Source organism: Eptatretus burgeri, chromosome 14, assembly GCF_056783735.1.
Source record: "Eptatretus burgeri isolate ZD-2024b chromosome 14, Ebu_testis_v1, whole genome shotgun sequence".
Lineage (NCBI taxonomy): Eukaryota > Metazoa > Chordata > Myxini > Myxiniformes > Myxinidae > Eptatretus > Eptatretus burgeri.
In genome coordinates this window covers 74933773-74952812 of record NC_140974.1, presented here as the reverse complement: position 1 = coordinate 74952812, position 19040 = coordinate 74933773, and the positions used below count along the sequence as shown (strand labels likewise).

The 19040-nt window shown below is 47.2% G+C and overlaps 1 protein-coding gene across 13 annotated transcripts in view; it reads left to right on the top strand.

Annotated features, from left to right (window-relative positions):
• Positions 1 to 19040, top strand: part of LOC147013640 (rab GTPase-activating protein 1-like) — a 337271-nt gene that overhangs the window by 915 nt on the left and 317316 nt on the right. For 6 of the 13 annotated variants that reach the window (XM_085855705.1, XM_085855704.1, XM_085855696.1 and 3 more), the window contains one exon: positions 6953 to 7148. The exons of 2 other annotated variants lie outside the window; for them this stretch is intronic. The gene's annotated coding sequence lies outside the window, so the exon portion shown is untranslated. 5 more of the 13 variants (XM_085855708.1, XM_085855697.1, XM_085855703.1 and 2 more) reach the window with 4 other exon arrangements.

Below are 19040 nucleotides of genomic sequence, written 5' to 3'. Positions count from 1 at the left end.
GTTTCCTACCCAACTTGAGTGGTGCATGGACACACAGTTGGCCCAGTCAGGTTTCCTACCTGACTTGAGTGGTGCATGGACACACACAGTAGGCCCAGCAGGGTTTCCTACCCGACTTGAGTGGTGCATGGAAACACAGTAGGCCCAGCAGGGTTTCCTTCCCGACTCGAGTGGTGCATGGAAACACACAGAGGCCCAGTCAGGTTTCCTACCCGACTTGAGTGGTGGAAGGAAACACACAGTAGGCCCAGTCAGGTTTCCTTCTCGACTGGAGTGTTGTATGGAAACACACAGTAGCCCCAGTCAGGTTTCCTACCCGACTTGAGTGGTGCATGGAAACACACAGTAGGCCCAGTCAGGTTTCCTGCTCGACTGGAGTGTTGTATGGAAACACACAGTAGGCCCAGTCAGGTTTCCTACCCGACTTGAGTGTTGTATGGAAACACACAGTAGACCCAGTCAGGTTTCCGACCCGACTGGAGTGTTGTATGGAAACACACAGTAGACCCAGTCAGGTTTCCTACCCGACTTGAGTGGTGCATGGAAACACACAGCAGGCCCAGAAGGGTTTCCTACCCGACTCGAGTGGTGCATGGAAACACACAGTAGGCCCAGTCAGGTTTCCTACCCGACTCGAGTGGTGGAAGGAAACACACAGTAGGCCCAGTCAGGTTTCCCACCCGACTCGAGTGGTGCATGGAAACACACAGTAGCCCCAGTCAGGTTTCCTACCCGACTCGAGTGGTGCATGGAAACACACAGTAGCCCCAGTCAGGTTTCCTACCCGACTTGAGTGGTGGAAGGAAACACACAGTAGGCCCAGTCAGGTTTCCTACCCGACTCGAGTGGTGCATGGAAACACACAGTAGCCCCAGTCAGGTTTCCTACCCGACTTGAGTGGTGGAAGGAAACACACAGTAGGCCCAGTCAGGTTTCCTTCTCGACTGGAGTGTTGTATGGAAACACACAGTAGGCCCAGTCAGGTTTCTTTTTCGACTGGAGTGTTGTATGGAAACACACAGTAGGCCCAGTCAGGGTTCCTACCCGACTTGAGTGGTGCATGGAAACACACAGCAAGCCCAGAAGGGTTTCCTACCCGACTCGAGTGGTGCATGGAAACACACAGTAGGCCCAGTCAGGGTTCCTTCTCGACTGGAGTGTTGTATGGAAACACACAGTAGGCCCAGTCAGGTTTCCTACCCGACTTGAGTGTTGTATGGAAACACACAGTAGACCCAGTCAGGTTTCCGACCTGACTGGAGTGTTGTATGGAAACACACAGTAGCCCCAGTCAGGTTTCCTACCCGACTTGAGTGGTGGAAGGAAACACACAGTAGGCCCAGTCAGGTTTCCTTCTCGACAGGAGTGTTGTATGGAAACACACAGTAGCCCCAGTCAGGTTTCCTACCCGACTTGAGTGTTGCATGGAAACACACAGCAGGCCCAGAAGGGTTTCCTACCCGACTCGAGTGGTGCATGGAAACACACAGTAGGCCCAGTCAGGGTTCCTACCCGACTTGAGTGTTGCATGGAAACACACAGTAGGCCCAGTCAGGGTTCCTACCCGACTCGAGTGGTGCATGGAAACACACAGTAGGCCCAGCAGGGTTTCCTACCCAACTTGAGTGGTGCATGGAAACACACAGGATATTGGAAGTGGTGACGGTGCAGCGGTCGATGACAGTGGCGGAGGTGCAGAGGGTACGGACAGTGGCGGAGGTGCAGTGGGCATGGACAGTGGCAGAGGTGCAGCGGGCGTGGACAGTGGCAGAGGTGCAGCGGGCGTGGACAGTGGAGGAGGTGCAGCGGGCGTGGACAGTGGCCGAAGTGCAGCGGGCGTGGACAGTGGCGGAGGTGCAGCGGGCGTGGACAGTGGCGGAGGTGCAGCGGGCGTGGACAGTGGCGGAGGTGCAGCAGGCGTGGACAGTGGCAGAGGTGCAGCGGGCGTGGACAGTGGCAGAGGTGCAGCGGGCGTGGACAGTGGCAGAGGTGCAGCGGGCGTGGGCAGTGGCCGAAGTGCAGCAGGTGTAGGGAATGGTGAAGGTGCAGCAATATAAATTTGTAGACATGAGGTATGGGAGACAGTTTTTGTGCGTGATGAGATTATTAAATATGTAGATTCTTCATTCTGCAGGAAGGATTGTAGACACAAATTCTGTGCAGTTTTGAAGGAGCAGGAGTTGGGGACATTGAAGCAAGGGTAAAGGATATTGTATCAGGTCTTGGCAGGAAGTAGTTGCCTGTGGTATTTCGAGGTGCGAATGATAAAGGGAAAGATTACTCAGAGTTTTTGAAAAATAGATACAGGATATTGGGTAGGTGGGAGGTGGGGACGGTGCAGCGGGTGCGGGCAGTGGCAGAGGTGCCACATTGGGACTGATTCAATCGGTCAATTTCCCGACCCGGATCTCAACCAATGGTACTCCATCTCTTCTGGATATGATTTTGACAAATTTCCCCGACAATATCTGCTGTTCTTCGTCCGCTCCAATTGGTTCTTCTGACCACGTCCTTGTCAAAGTGGACATCTCTCTGGCTGTTATCAGAGAACCACCTCACCACCGTCGAGTATGGCATTTCACTCAAGCCGACTGGCAGGGTCTCCAAGCAGCCATCAAACTGAAAGACTGGTCTCCTATCACTACTTTCTCCAACATCAACTCATCCTGGGAATTCTTTCAAAGAAACTTGCTCTCCCTCATGCACAGATTTATCCCCTCTCGTGTTCAGTTGTCCTACCCTTCCTCCTGCCCTTGGTTCACTGAAGCTTGTGGCGAGGCAGTTGGCCTGAAACAACTTGCCTTTGCCTCATGGAAAGCAAACCCAACTGAGGGAAATCTCAGTTCCTTCCATAAAGCTCGGAACAAGTGTGTATCTACCCTCAGGAGAGCCAGAAAACAACATCTTTCTCATCTCAAGTCTGAACTCTCAAACCTCTCTCCCTCCTCAAAATCCTGGTGGCGTTTAATCAAATCTGTTTCTGGTGTATGTTCCCCCTCCATCCCCTCCCTTACCTCAAAAGGCCGAACTGCTGATACCGCACGTGAAAAAGCTGAATGCCAAAACTCGGTGTTTCCAGCTAAATCTTGTGTCCAAAACCCATCGCTTTCTCTACCCACCTTACCCAGTCGCACCCAACTGTCCTTGGACTCTGTGCCCTTTTTTCCTGACAAGGTAGAGAGCTTGCTGTCAAACCTCGACTCAGACTCTGCAACCGGTCCAGACGGCATCAGCCCACGTGCCCGAAAACCCTGCTCTTCTGCTCTTGCTCACCCTCTCTCTGTTCTATTCACCCTTTCATTTGCTCGAGGTCATCTGCCATCTACTTGGAAATCAGCAAACATGACTGCCCTGCATGAAAAGGTACAAAACAGATCTGTGCAACTTCAGACCAATCAGCCTTCTGCCAATCATCAGCAAGGTTATGGAATTCATCATCGCTTCAGACATTAAATCCTTCCTCTTCTCCAATGGCTTGATTTCCGATCTTCAATTTGGTTTCAGACCAGGTCACTCTACTCTGGATATGCTGCTTCTGCTCTCCCAACAATGGATGGAGGTACTCAATGCCGGACATGAAATCAGAGCCATATCCGTCGACATATCACGTGCATTTGACACAGTCTGGAACCCTGCCCTGCTCACCAAACTCTCTTCCTATGGTATCCAAGGCCATCTCCACTCATGGCTCGCAGACTTCCTCTCCTGTCGCAGTCACCGTGTGGCCCTAAATGGAGTTCTTTCATCCCCTCTTCCTGTCCAGGCTGGAGTTCCTCAAGGTAGCGTTCTGGGCCCTGTTCTTTTTCTGGTTTTCATCAATGATCTATCCGACTCTCTGGAAAATCGTCTTTATCTCTTTGCTGATGACTCCACCCTCTGCCGTACCATCTGTCATCCCTCAGACCGGCAAGCAGCAGCTTCTTCGCTCACTGCAGATCTGGATAAAATCACAAACTGGTCCAACACGTGGAACATGTCTTTCAATCCGGACAAATCTCACACTCTCACTATGTCTCTTCAAAAGGACCGTTTAGAACCCCCCCCCTCCCCCCCAATCCACTTTCTCAACAATCCTCTGGAAGAAGTCCTTTCTTTCAAGCTTCTGGGTCTCACTATCTGCCATGACCTTTCCTGGGAAAGCCACATTTCAAACCTCGCCTCCAAAGCCAGTCGCCGACTGAGAATCCTCCGTCGTGCAAAGTCCTTCCTCGGCCCACCTGAGCTCCTGACCACTTCCAAAGCTTTCGTCCACAGCCTGATGGAGTACTGTTCTCCCCTCTGGGCTGGTGCTCCTGCCTCCCACCTTCCTCGGCTTCACGCTGTAGAAACCAAGGCATTTCGGATCATTGGTATCTCCCGCGATGAGGCTGAGTCTTTGGGCCTCTCACTCTCTCACCGCAGGTTGGTCGGTGGTCTTTCTGTCTTCTACAGTCTCCTCTCCAGCCTGGCCCCCTCTGTTCTCTCTGCGATTTGTCCCCACCACATTTCCACAGGGCGCTCAAAGTCTGCCAACAACCCCCTTCTGGTAAAACTACCAAAATCACGAATCACTGCTCACCTTCACTCTTTCATTCCTCTTTTTCCCCACCTTTGGAATAAACTCCCTCATTCTATTCAATCTCATTCTTCCCTCCAGGCCTTCAAAGCAGCTGTTCACCACCACCTCTTATCATCCCCCATCCAAATCCTCGATCTTTTCTACCCCCGATAATCCACCCAAGCCCACCTCCTTCAAATTCCTGCTTTCCTTCCTGAAAGTCCCTGTAGTGTCCATCTTGTAATGTCCCCATGTTCCTCGCCCCATCCCTGCCCTTCCACAGAACTCCAAATGTCTCCGTTCCCCACTGTTTTGTCCTTCCCACTCCTGCCCCTCTTGTCTCATGCCCCCCTTGCTGTGTTGTCTGTTCCCTCTTATATGAGCCTCGACAAGGTGTACAAAAAAAAGAAGAAAAAAAAAGCAAAGGGTTGTGAGGTCATGTTTCCTGGGATCCTCCCACGATTAGGAAACAATGTAGGAATTATAAGCAGAGCAATAGACGTCAACCAATGGCTGGAAGAATGGTGTAGGGAGGAAGGTTTTACATTTAAGAATCAGTGGGAATTATTTTGAAGACAAAGGGAGTGTTTCCGGAATTATGGTCGAATGTTAAATAGAAAGGGGGCAGCAAGGTTTGCAGTTGGAATTGAGGAAGGAATTCAGGCTTTTTTTAGGTCAATGGAGGGTGAGGAAGCTATTAAGGAAGGAACGGATGAAGTAATTGGGATGAGTCAGGCCAGGCAGGAAAATATAATTTCAGGAGGGGAAAAGTTAAATATATTCGATACCAATGCCAGAAGTTTAAATAATAAGATGGAAGAGCTTGAAGTCAAAGTACATAGGGAGGAGTATGATGTGGATGCAGTGAGTGAGACATGGTTTAAGGAGGAGAGTAACTGGGGGAAAGGATTAGAAGGCTACAAGGTGTATCGGTGTGATAGGAAGGAGAGAATAAGAGGAGGAGTACATGAAGAATTCAAAAGAGCATGTGGTGAGGGAAGAGTATTGATTATGGGGGATTTTAACATGCCAGGGATTGATTGGGTCCAAGAACAGGGAAAGGGAAGAGCAGATGAGGATTTCTTCGTTTTCGTCCAGGATTGCTTTTTAACCCAGTTTGTCGATAAGCACACGAAGGGGAGTGCATTGTTCGACCTCCTTTTAAGTAACGATCCCAATATGGTGGAGGAGGTGGAGGTAGGGGAGCATTTAGGATCAAGTGACCATAACATTGTGTGTGCAAAGATTCTGTTAAGGGCTAGAGTTCAGGATAGTAGGGTAAGGCTATTAGATTTGAGGAAGGCAAACCTTGAGGGTATGAGGAGAGAGTTGGGTGATGTAGATTGGGAGACTCTAACAACAGGACAATCAGGATCAGAGACATGGGAAACCTTCAAGGACCAAATTTGTGGAGTGCAGAGTCAGTACATTCCAATGAGGTGTAAAACTCGAAACAGAAAGAGTGGTCGCCAGGTGGTTGAGCAGTGAGATAAGGAACGCTATTAAGGAGAAGCAGAAGGCATTTATTGGGTTTAAAATAACAGGACTGGAGTTAGATTTATATATTTATCGGAGTAAACAAAGGCAAGTTAAGAAAATAACTGTGCAAGCCAAAAGAGAGGATGAGAAGGACATGGCTAAGAATATTTATTCATAATAGCAAGGGTTTCTTTCAGTATATCTGGGTAAAAGAACAGGTGAGGACCAGTGTGGGCCCATTGAGGATGGACAGGTACTGGAGGATTGGAGCGTCGCAAATGTAATACCATTATTTAATAAAGGATCCAGAGAAGAATTGGGAAACTATAGACCTCCTGTTAGTTTAACTTCAGTTGTGGGGAAGGTGTTGGAGACATTAATTAAGGACCAGATGAGGATTAATTAAGATAAAATAAGTGAAGATGATTTATTCAACAGAGTAGACAGTGACAGAACCAGAGGCCATAGCCTGAGAGTAAAGAAGAGGAGAGTTAAGATGGTAGTAATGTAGGGGACTTTCACTCAGAGAGTAGTTAATGCATGGAATGGTCTCCCTGGAAAGGTCGTGGCACCAGAAACAGTAGATAAGTTTAAATTGGTATTAGATAGGTACCTGGAAGTTATAGAGATAGAGGGGTATGGGGATGTTGATCGGACTTTTCGGTAGTTTGACTATTGATGGGTGATTGTGTACGGAGTGCTGTTGGTGGGGGTCTTGTTAAGGGGGGTTGTGTGGTTGATGTGAGGTTTTTAACCAAGCCCATGCCCCCTCTTCGAGGGGAAGAAAATAAAAATAAAAATAAAAAAATTAAAAATTACAACAAAAAAAAAAATACAAAAAAATAAAATACAAAATGTTTTTTTTTCTTTCATTAATTAAAACTTTTTTGGGGGGGCATTTTCTTTGGATCTTGGGTTTGTGTGGTGTTCGTGCAGGCATGATGGGCTGAATGGCCTCCACCTGTGTTGGATTTCGTTGTTGTTTCCTTGTTGAATGGTGCATGGAAACACACAGCAGAGCCAGCCGGGCTTCCAACCTGGCTTGAGTGGTGCATGGAAACACACGGCAGGGCCAGAAAAGTTTACAACCCAGCTTGAGTGGTGCATGGAAACACACGGCAGGGCCAGCCAGGTAGTTTCCAATCATTTCATTTGAATTTCCATTGTGGGCGTTACAGATGCAATGTGGAATCGTTTGATTTTGAATGTTGGCTTTGTTGGGCCAAACAATATGGGAAGGGAAAAGAAGTATCCCTTGGCCCTCACCAAAACATATGGGAATGAATGTGCAAGTTGGCAAGGAATATCAACGTTAAATTAATGTTTGGTAATAATGGAGGTAAGTACATTAAAAAAAATCACTGGGATGTAGATATGGTACAGAGATAACAAAGCAAATGGCTTTCTAATGTGTCTTTTTCTTTTTGGCATTACAAGGGAGACACCAACATTTAAACCAAGAAAGATGTTATGCACAGCACCATGCTTACAAAATCCAAATAAACAGTAGTTGCCATGGAAACAGCAATTTGGTCGTTTTGAAAATTTGACCTATCTCGTGTTTTAGATGATGGATTGGTGAGCATAACAAATTCGGTTGATACATGATATAATTGCGGCCAAGTAGGTGTTTTAGATGAATCGGATGGCGTTGACCTTGACTTTTGACTAATTTGAACAAAACTTTCCTCACTTATTCCACATGTACATACAAATAAGCTTGTGTACGTTTCAATTTTGACATCCTGAAAAATTATTGGGGTATGGTAATAATAAAATCACAAACAATCCCATTTGATTACAATCAGGTGATATTATTTGTGTGTATAATAAAATCACAAACAATCCCATTTGATTACAATCAGGTGATATTATTGGGGTATAATAAAATCACAAACAATCCCATTTGATTACAATCAGGTGATATTATTGGGGTATAATAAAATCACAAACAATCCCATTTGATTACAATCAGGTGATATTATTGGGGTATAATAAAATCACAAACAATCCCATTTGATTACAATCAGGTGATATTATTGGGGTATAATAAAATCACAAACAATCCCATTTGATTACAATCAGGTGATATTATTTGTGTGTATAATAAAATCACAAACAATCCCATTTGATTACAATCAGGTGATATTATTGGGGTATAATAAAATCACAAACAATCCCATTTGATTACAATCAGGTGAAATTGTTCTCATGGAGAGCGTTGACATGTCAAAACCGCGAAATCAATCGTTCTGATTTTTGGTGAACCGATTCAGTGACCCAATATGCTAATTATATTCAAAGGTAAAGTCAATAGGATGAAAATTGAGGACTTTGTGTACCCTTGACCTATTGACCTCAAAAACAATATGCTTCGATGTTTTGATTGGTGAACTGATTCAGTGATCCAATATGCTAATTATTTTCCAGCCAGCAGATTATCCACTCTCTGGGTGGATGGAGATTGTGCATTACTTGCTGAAAAAGTATCTTCTGTGTGTTGCAAGAAGACTATATAAATGTTTGTGAGGTGTGTGCCAACATTTGTCTAATGGGTCTAAAGGGTCGAAAGGCTGAAAAAGTCTAACTAAGGGGTTTAAAGGATCTTAATGGGTGTTAAGAGTCTTAAGGAGTCAAAGAAATTCAAAGGGTCTTGAGTTCAAAAGGGTACGTTCCGATATAAGATGGGGTCGATGGGTCTACGGGATCTAAAGGGTCTAAACAGTTTAAGGTGTGGTAGGGGTCCAAAGTGGCCAAATGAGTCGAAATGGGATGTTCCAAAAGTAGTTAGGGTCTAAGGGGGGGGAGTGTAAAGGGTCTAAAGGAGTCATAGGGGTCGAAATAGTCTAAAGGGTTAAGTGGTCTGAAGTGTCTTATGGATATAAAGTATCTAAAAGGTAGAAAGTCGGTCGAAAGGGTATGTTCCAAGAGTAGTTATGGTCTAAAGATGGTGTTTCCCCCTCTATGAACTGTTGCTTTTCTTTTGTTGCATCCGTTCATTGTTCTCACTCTTTTACCAGCCTTGATTTTGAACACAAAAAGAGGTTTAAAAGGTCTAAGGGTCTTAGAAAGGTCATAAAATGTACATTCCATTGGTAGGTAAGTCATAGATGTAGTCAGGGTCCAATAATACGTAATTAATAGACGTACTCACGTGGTTCAATTTCATCTCAGTCTGCAAAGGCTTGAGGACCAGACAGATGCCGAAAAATGACACACACACACACACTTACACACACACACTTACACACACACACACACACACACACACACACACACACACACACACACACACACACACACACACACACACACACACACAGCAACACAAGGAATTTAGATGAAAGAGGCAGCCATTCAGCCCATCGTGCCTGTGCCACATCAACACGACACAAATTTAACACCACAACAACAATTAATATAAAAATGAAAAAACACACAACCCCCCTTAACAAGACCCCCACCAACAGCACTCCGTACACAATCCCCCATCAATACTGAAACTACCGAAAAGTCCGATCAACATCCCCATACCCCTCTATCTCCATAACTTCTAGGTACCTATCTAATTTTAATTTAAACTAATCTCCTGTTTCTGCTGCCACTACCTTTCCAGGGAGACCATTCCATGCATTAACTACTCTCTGAGTGAAAGTTCCCTACATTACTACCGTCTTAACTCTCCTCTTCTTTACTCTCAGGCTATGGCCCCTGGTCCTATCACTGTCTACTCTGTTGAATATAATTCATCTTCACTTATTTTATCTCTACCTTTCATTATCTTAAACATCTCTATCATATCTCCTCGTAATCACCTCCTTTCTCGTGTATAAAGCCCCGTCTCCTTCAGCCGCTCCTCATGGCTGAGTCGAGCTAGGCCCGGAATCAATCTAGTAACCCTGCACTGAACCCTCTCTATGGCATCTATGTCCTTCCTGAGTCGTGGTGACCAAAACTACACACAATATTCTAGATGTGGCCCTCACTAAATTCCTGTGCAATGTTAACACCACCTCTTTTGATATATAATTGATCCCCCTCCAAATAAAACCTAAAACCCGATTTGCTTTACCTGTAGCTGCCTGGCACTGTGCTGCCTGCTTACCTCCGGTATCTATTACCACCCCCAGATCCTTCTCCTGTGTGACACGCTCCAAAATTCCCCCTAACATCCTGTAATCTCCATTTTCATTGTTCTTTCCCATCCCCAACACCTTACACTTGCTCAGGTTAAATTACATCTGATATAATCTTTTGCCCAATCTATACAAGTATCAACACTTTCCTGTATGTGATCACCACCCCCTCTGCTATCCACCTCACCTCCAAGCTTTGTGTCATCTGCCTATTTCGAAAGCTTACTCTTCATCCCATTATCCAAATCATTGATGTAAATCATGGTGTTTCCCAGATTTCTGCTCCTCCTCCTATTCTCTCCTTCCAATCACACCGATACACCTTGTGGCCTTCAAATCCTGTGGAGACTTGAATTCCTCCTTTCCTTCCATCACTTTTCATTTTCATTACAACTGTTTGCTTTTCTTTTCCCACAGCTCCACAAGTAGCCCACCTTCACTCCAACCCGAGTGACTGACTCAACGACCCTCTTGCTCTTTCTTGTCGCGCACGTCGCCTGTTGCGCATGCGCACTTCAGCGCGGACAGCGACCGATGTACGTGAGATCACGTCATTAAATTACTCCCGGGCTCGTCTTTCACTGCACCTCTCCCATTCCACTCGGCACCTCAATCCTCTTCCCATTCCCTTTATAATCTCATTCGTGATCAATTTTATCCGCGAACTCTTCTTTTATTATTTCCCTCCACATTTCCCCCACCTCACTTCCCGTTCCCCCTCTTCGAATCTCCGCAATTGTCACTCCATGAATGTTTATTCCCTTTCCAAGAGCAGTTACCCGCTTATGTCTCAAACCTTCTTCATGCTGGAAAGGTGAGTGGACTGCCTTACTCTAAGGGACCATAGTTCATATGCTGAGAAAGCTTGGCAAGAGTCAAAGGTCACTCCACGGTGCTTTGTGAACCCGTTTAGCGCCAAGAATGGTGTTCTCTGCTTGTCCCTCGTTTACTCCCATCACAAGTGTCTTTATACAATGCCTCACCCCAAACCACGTGTTCCTTCCCCCAGAACTAAATTTATCCTCAGGGGTGCACTGATGGCTGACTGCATTTGTCAACCCCTGCACCCTTCTCTACCATCCCCCTGCACCCTTCTCTACCATCCCCCTGCACCCTTCTATACCATCCCCTGCACCCGACTAAACCATCCCCTGCACCGTACGGCACCATCCCCTGCACCGTACTGCACCATCCCCTGCACCGTACTGCACCATCCTCCTGCACCCCTCTACACCATCCCCTGCACCCTTGTACACAATCCCCTGCACCAAACTACACCATCGCCTACACCACACTACACCCTCCCTTGCACCCTGCTACACCCTCCCCTGCACCCCACTATACACCCCTGCACCCCACTACACACCCCTGCACCCCACTACACACTCCCCTGCACCCCAGTACACAATCCCCTTCACTCTACTACACCCTCCCCTGCACCCCACTACACACTCCTCTGGACCCTACTACACACTCCCCTGCACCCCACTACACTATCCCTTGCACCCTACTACACCCTCCCCTGCACCCTACTACACCCTCCCCTGCACCCTACTACATCCTCCCCTGCACCCTACTATACCCTCCCCTGCACCCTACTATACCCTCCCCTGCACCCTATTACACCCTCCTCTGCATCCTAATACACCCTCCCCTGCTCCCAACGACACCATCCCCTGCACCCTACTACACAATCCCCTGCACCCAACTACACAATCCCCTGCACCCCACAACACCATCCCCCTGCACCCTTCAACATCCTCCCCTGGACCCTACTACACCCTCCCCCGCACCCCACTACCCCCTCCCTCTGCACCCTTCTGCACCCTCCCCTGGACCCTTTTACACCATCCCCTGCACCCTTCTATGCAATCCCCTGCACCCTTCTATGCAATCCCCTGCACCCTTCTATGCCATCCCCTGCACCCTTCTATGCCATCCCCTGCACCCTTCTATGCCATCCCCTGCACCCTTCTACGCCATCCCCTGCACCCTTCTATGCCATCCCCTGCACCCTTCTATGCCATCCCCTGCACCCTTCTATGCCATCCCCTGCACCCTTCTACACCATCCCCTGCACACTTCTACAGTTCCCTGGACCCTACTAGGCCATCCCCTGCACCCTACTGCACCATTCCCTGCACCGTACTCCACCATCCCCCTGCATCCTTCTCCGCAATCCCTGCACCCTTCTATACCATTCCCTGCACCTTACTACACGATCCCCTGCACACTTCTACACCATCCTGTGCACCCTTCTACCCCTCCCCTGGACCCGACTACACAATTCCCTGCACTCTTCTCCACCATCCCCTGCACCCGTACCCTTCTATGCCATCCCCTGTACCCTACTACACCATCCCCTGCACCTTTCCACACTATTCCCTGCACCTTTCCACACCATTCCCTGCACCCTTCTTGCTTCTCTACCATTCCCTGCACCCTTCTATATTATCCCCCTGCACCCGACTACACCATCCCCTGCCCCCTTCTACACAATACCCTGCACACTTCTTTTCCATCCCCTGCACCCTTCTTTGCCATCCCCTGCACCCTTCTTTGCCATCCCCTGCACCCTTCTACATCATCCCATGCACCCTTCTACACAATACCCTGCACCCTTCCACACCATCACCCATACCCTTCAATGTCATCCCCTGCACCCTACTACACAATCCCCTGCTCCCAACGACACAATCCCCTGCACATAACTACACAATCCCCTGCACCCCACGACACCATCCCCTGCACTGTACTGCACAATATCTTGCACCCAACTACACCATCCCCCTGCACCCTTCAACACCCTCCCCTGGACCCTACCACACCCTCCCCTGCACCCCACTACACCATCCCCTGCACATTTCTGCACCCTCCCCTGGACCCTACTACACCCTCCCCTGCACCCTACTACACCATCCCCTGCACCCTTCTGCACCATCCCTTGCACCCTATGATGCCATCCCCTGCACCCTTCTATACCATCCCCTGCACCCTTCTCCACCCTCCCCTGGACCCTACTATGCCATCCCCTGCACCCTACTACACCATCCCCTGCAGCCTACTACACCATCCCCTGCACCTGAACTACACCATCCCCTGCACCCTACTACACAATCCCCTGCACCTTACTACACAATTCCCTGCACCCCGACTCCACAATTCCCTGCACACTTCTACCCCATCCCCTGCACCCTTCTACACCCTCCCCTGGACCCTTCTACACCATCCCCTGCACCTGTACCCTTCTATGCCATTCCCTGCACCCTACTACACCATTCCCTGCACCCTACTCCACCATTCCCCTGCACCTTTCCACACCATTCCCTGCACCTTTCTATACCATTCCCTGCACCCTCCTATACCATTCCCTGCACCCTCCACCACCTCGTCCTTTGAACCCCACATCACCATGAACTCATACCCCCCTCCCTTCTTCCCCTTGGTATGCTCCTGAATCACCCCCCCCCCACCTCCTCATCATTATCCCATGTTGAACATCCATCCTGAATCCCCCTCCCTTAATTTCTTATCCTGAACTACCCCTTCCCTAATATCTAATGTGAAACCCTTTCCTTAATATCTCATCCTGAATTCCACTTTCCCATCACTTTCACTCCATCCTTCATTTTACATCCTTAATTCACACCTCCTCGTCATTATATCATGTTGATTCCATACCTCGCCCCTCCTCGTCATTATGTCATGTTGAATCCATACCTCGCCCCCCCATCGTCATTATGTCATGTTGAATCCATACCTCGCCACCACCTGATCTTAAACCTTCCATGCCTCACCCGATGGACTGTCATAGTGAACACATCTCTCCCCTCTTCCAACAATAAATACCTTGTCCACTGTTTCTTCCCCCATCTCATTCCTTGTTATCTCCTTCTGTCCCACTTTCTTTTTTTTTCCAACTTCCATGCTTTGACCCAAGTTTTATACCTGTGTTGAATAATTATTCAGATCAGATATTTCAGATCAATTGTTCAATTATAATTATTCTGTCCTGATGAGTTGTCACCAGGTGGCGTTGTCATTTTGCGTGTTGTTCTTGAGAGGCTTTGTTTTTTTTTAATCAAGGTGTGCTGTGTTACCTGTTAAGGACCAATGGGCACATATTGTGTGTCCCTACATTTTGAATTGCTCTATCTTCGTTATTTTCACTGTAATTTGAGATTTTTTTTTTTTGTACATTCGACCTAACACTAGTAAGAGCCACTATCGTTTCCATCATTTCGTTGTTGTTGTTGTTGTTTAGAAAAACTTGTATTTTGCATCATACGTCATCTTGAACTTCAATTAAAAAAAAAATTCAAATGAGCTAAACGAACAATGAAATTGGAATTGTCTCAAAAATAACTTTCAACATGCTTGTGTTCCTCAATAGGTTCAAGGACCCAAGGTACTTTTTAAATAAACAAGAGCTGCCTGGGCAATGAAACATCCATGATCTTTGACATTAAAATGAACTAAAACAGTGTTTAAAGCACCACTGTAAGTTATAGTCCTGCAGCGTAGTCTGATATTTCAGATCAATTGTTCAAATTTGCATAAAAGCACCAAAATTGGTACACATGTAGAATAATGTGTTCCGAATAATTGTAGATATGGAGCCACCCGAGATTGTGCCTTGGTCAGCTTCGGCGACCATTTTCCAAAATGGCCGCCATTCTACTTTAGCAAAATTGGCAAGATGCTCTTATTAACCTCCGCCATCGAAGATCGGAGGTTACTGTTTTCACCCCTTTCTGTTTGTTTGTTACTTACGAAATCTAAAGATTTCGGAAGTATATTGATCACTTCCGTTTCTGTTTGTTTGTTTGTTTGTGTGTTTGTTTGTTTGTTTGTTCGTAGGCACGATAACTCGAGAACGGAAGAAGCTACCAATGTCAAATTACACCATGTGATTCAGGAGGGTGATGGCTGGCACTGATTAGATTTTGGTCAAAATTGGTCAAAGGTCAAGGTCACAGTGAGGTCAAACATAATTCTGTAAATTAATGTGGAGAAATGGAGTATTTTTGCTTCGCTCGACGTTACGAGTTCGTTTTAACTTCAATTTTAATTTTGTCTTCGGTTTTTGCGATCGCTTAGGACGCTTCAAACTCGGTTGTCGAAATTCTGGTAAAAATCGGATGTTTTGGAGACGTTTTAAGATTGTATAAAAAATATTTCACTCGACGCGTCACGGGTCGTCCCATGATGCAATGCGCTCGAGCAGACGCGTCGTTGAGTCACGTATGGTTTTGCGTGTGCGCGCTGACGGTGTTTTCGATAAAGATGGTGTTTAAAAGTCATTTTTTTTTTATCCCAATAGAGGTTATCGTCGCATGCCTGACTCGCTGAGCCGTCGGATTATGTAAAGATTGTTGGTGGATGGCCGAATATTACAGTTTTGTGACTTTGATAAAAGAATATAAAATAATTGCATGGAGAAATGGAGATTTTTGTTTCGGTCGACGTTACGATTTTTGATGGTTTGGTACAGAATCATCGTAGAAACTTCTGGTGTGCGTCACTGCCTTCTCGAGAGACAGCTTTTATTAGACAAGGTCAGAGGTCAAGTTGACGATTTCGTAAGTACCAGTCTATGACTGTTTGTTTGTTTGTTTGTTTGTGAACAGTATTACGGAAAAACTCCTCAACGGATTTCGACGAAACTTGGTGGGGGGATTAGGTATGGTCCAAGGATCATGCCATTAGATTTTGGACTTGGTCCAAAATCCAATATGGCCACTATGGCAGACATTTTGAAAAAATATTTGAAGTTTTTTTTTGCATTTCTACATGTTTTAAGTGATTTCCAACCCCCCCTCCCCCCAAAAAAGAAAAAATTGTTAGAGAGAAAAAAATATTTTTGCAACTTTTTTTTCAACAAAATTTTGATTTTTTTTTTTTTTTTTGCATTTCTACATGTTATAAGTGATTTCCAACAAAAAAAATGCCAAAATTATAATTGCAGCTGATTTTGGAACTTCAGGTCGATATACCCATGTAAAATCAATTTCTGTCTCAAGGAATCTAGTTATGACGAATGAATTGAGTATGTAAAAGTTAAAAGTAAAAGGGAAAGTTGCAAACTATAACTCTGTGAGCACTGTTAACGTCAAATTGAATGAATAGGATATCAGGTTCACTTGAGTGACCCAGCAGTATTGGCGGCGGAGGTTTTGCACTCCACCGAGTGCTTCCCCTCTACTTTTATTATTGTGTTGGTGGTAGATATAAGGAAAGTGTAAAATTCAGTAAATTGACCATGAAAAGGCGTTTTCAAATATTATGAGCCAGTATTTTTGGTAAAAAAGCCATTATTTGATTTGTAAATTGCTGCTCTCCTGAAACTTTTTGCTGAAAAGTACCCATTATTGCCTGGAGAACAAAGGGCGGAGGAGCTCCATGTGAGCCAACGGCCATCCATATCTAGTGCCCAACTGTGTCTGCGGACGTCCTCCTGCAGTTGGGTTACTTTTTTATTAGGAGGTTGGTGGCAGGATTTGCACTCCGGCCACCGTAAAACCCTTCATTCCGCAAAACACAAAAACGCAAAAAAATCTGAAAACCCACTCTGTGGGAGTACCTCCTATGCAGCTTCCCTTCGAAGGGCAGCTCACCGGATGATGAGATTGGGGCAAAGCCTTCGGGGACCCCCAATCTTTGAAAGGAGGGAAACCACGGGTTAGCATCCCTGGGTCAGATTGCGGGAGAGTGTGTCGGAGTGGTGCTGAGGTGTTGTCCACGAGACGGCGGTCTCCTTGGGTTAACCTGAGGCGGTCCCTTCGGGTGGGTGCCTGGAATGTCCTATCCCGAAGAGAGGATGATCACCTGTCTCTGTTATCATCTGAGCTCAAGCGTTTGGACATCAGGATTGCAGCTCTCTCTGAGGTTCGGAGACCGGATTGCGGCGAGATAATGGTGGGTGGTTACACCTACTATTGGTCTGGTCGCTCTGATGGTTACCATACCCAAGGAGTTGCTCCAGCTGTGTCCAATAAGCTGACCCCAATGATAATTGAGGTAACACCGGTCAACGAGCATATTATGAGACGAAGGATTCGTCACTCCTTGGGTGTCATTTCCCTGGTCTCTGTTTATGCTCCGACTGAGGCGAGTGATCTCACCGTGAAGGATGCATTCTACGCCACGCTCGAGTCTGTGGTTGATCAGTGCCCCAGATGAGATACACTTCTAGTCTTGGGGGATTTCAATGCAAGAATGGAACTGATAGGGATGCTTACGAGGTATGTGTTGGTCCCCATGGGTCAGGAACTATGAACCAGAATAGCACTAAGTTCCTTGACTTTGCAAGAAGTCATGGACTTAGGGTGGCTGGTTCATGGTTTCAGCGCCCACAAGCTCATCGCTGGACTTGGTATTCCAACGCTGGCGGTGTGGCAAAGGAGATTGACCATGTCCTCATTGACGGTCGTTGGAGGATGATCCAGAACTGCAGGGTCTACCGGAGTGCTCAGTTCCTCAATACTGACCACAGGCTTGTTGTAGCAACTCTAAAGCTGCACCTTAAATCCTGGAGAATGGTACCATCCCAGCCTCGGCTGGATGTTGGCAAGCTCAGGGATGAGAGTGTAGCTGAGGATTTTGCGAACAGGCTGAGTGGACACTTGGGGGGGTCTGGGTGCTTTGAGGGGTCCTGAAGAGTTGTGGAGTGCCTTCAAGACCACCGTCTTTGATGTTGCCGGTGGATGTCTTGGAACTCACCGCAGGGCAAAGAAGAATTTTGTCTCTCAAGGGACACTGGATACCATTGACCAGAGTCGCAGGGCCAGGCTGAATGGCAGAGCTGAGCTGTTCAGGGAGCTGAGGCGTAAAACTACGTGCACTGAGGGTGGACAAGGAGGCCTATGTGCGAGGAATCTGTGAGGGGGTAGAGCATCACCCGTGGACAGGTGATTCTTGTCCCGCTTACAGGGGAATTCGCGCATTACGTTCATCCAAGCCCATCCCTTGGAGCACTGCAGTTAGAGCAGAGAGTGGTAGGCTCTTGACAGAGGAGTCTGAAGTGAAGGCCCGCTGCGCCGGTTACTTTGAGCGGTTGTACCAGGCTGATCCCCCAGCTGTCGAGTTGGACGTCAATGGTGTTACAGTCCCTGTTGCTGACCCTCCAATCAACTGTGGTCCACCTTCGCTTGTGGAAACACGGCTGCGGTGAACCAGTTGAAACGGGGCAAAGCTCCAGGGATCTGTGGCATCCATGCTGAACTTCTTAAGGCTGGTGGAAATGCTGCACTCGTGTCGTTGTATGCAGTTTTGTGCTCTGCCTGGAACACAGGCATCATCCCTACTGATTGGAAGAGGGGCCTTGTTGTTCCTCTCTGGAAAGGGAAGGGTGATCGCCAAGACTGCAACAACTACCGAGGGGTGACGCTGCTCTCAGTGCCGGGCAAGGTCTTTGCTCGGATAATTCTTGATAGGGTTCGCCACCATCTGCTTGAGCACCAGCGTCCAGAGCAGTCAGGCTTTACACCAAAGAGGTCAACGATTGACCGTATCCTTGCTCTTCGTGTCCTCACCGAACGCAGACGAGAGTTTCGACAGTGGCTGCTTGCAGCCTATGTTGATCTCTGTAAAGCGTTCAATTCAGTGAATTGGGATGTCCTCTGGAGGATTCTTGGTCTTCGTGGGGTGCCACCAAAACTGATCGATCTGACGTCTGAACTCTACTCCGGTACTGAGAATGCTGTGAGATGTGATGGTTCCATCCCTGACTTATTTCCAGTTGTTACTGGAGTTCGTCAGGGGTGTGTACTGGCCCCCACACTTTTCAGCACTTGTATGGACTGGATTTTAGAAAGGATGTCGGAGAGATCAAGCTGCGGTGCATCGTTTGGGAATGTCAAGATCTCGGACCTTGATTTTGCAGATGA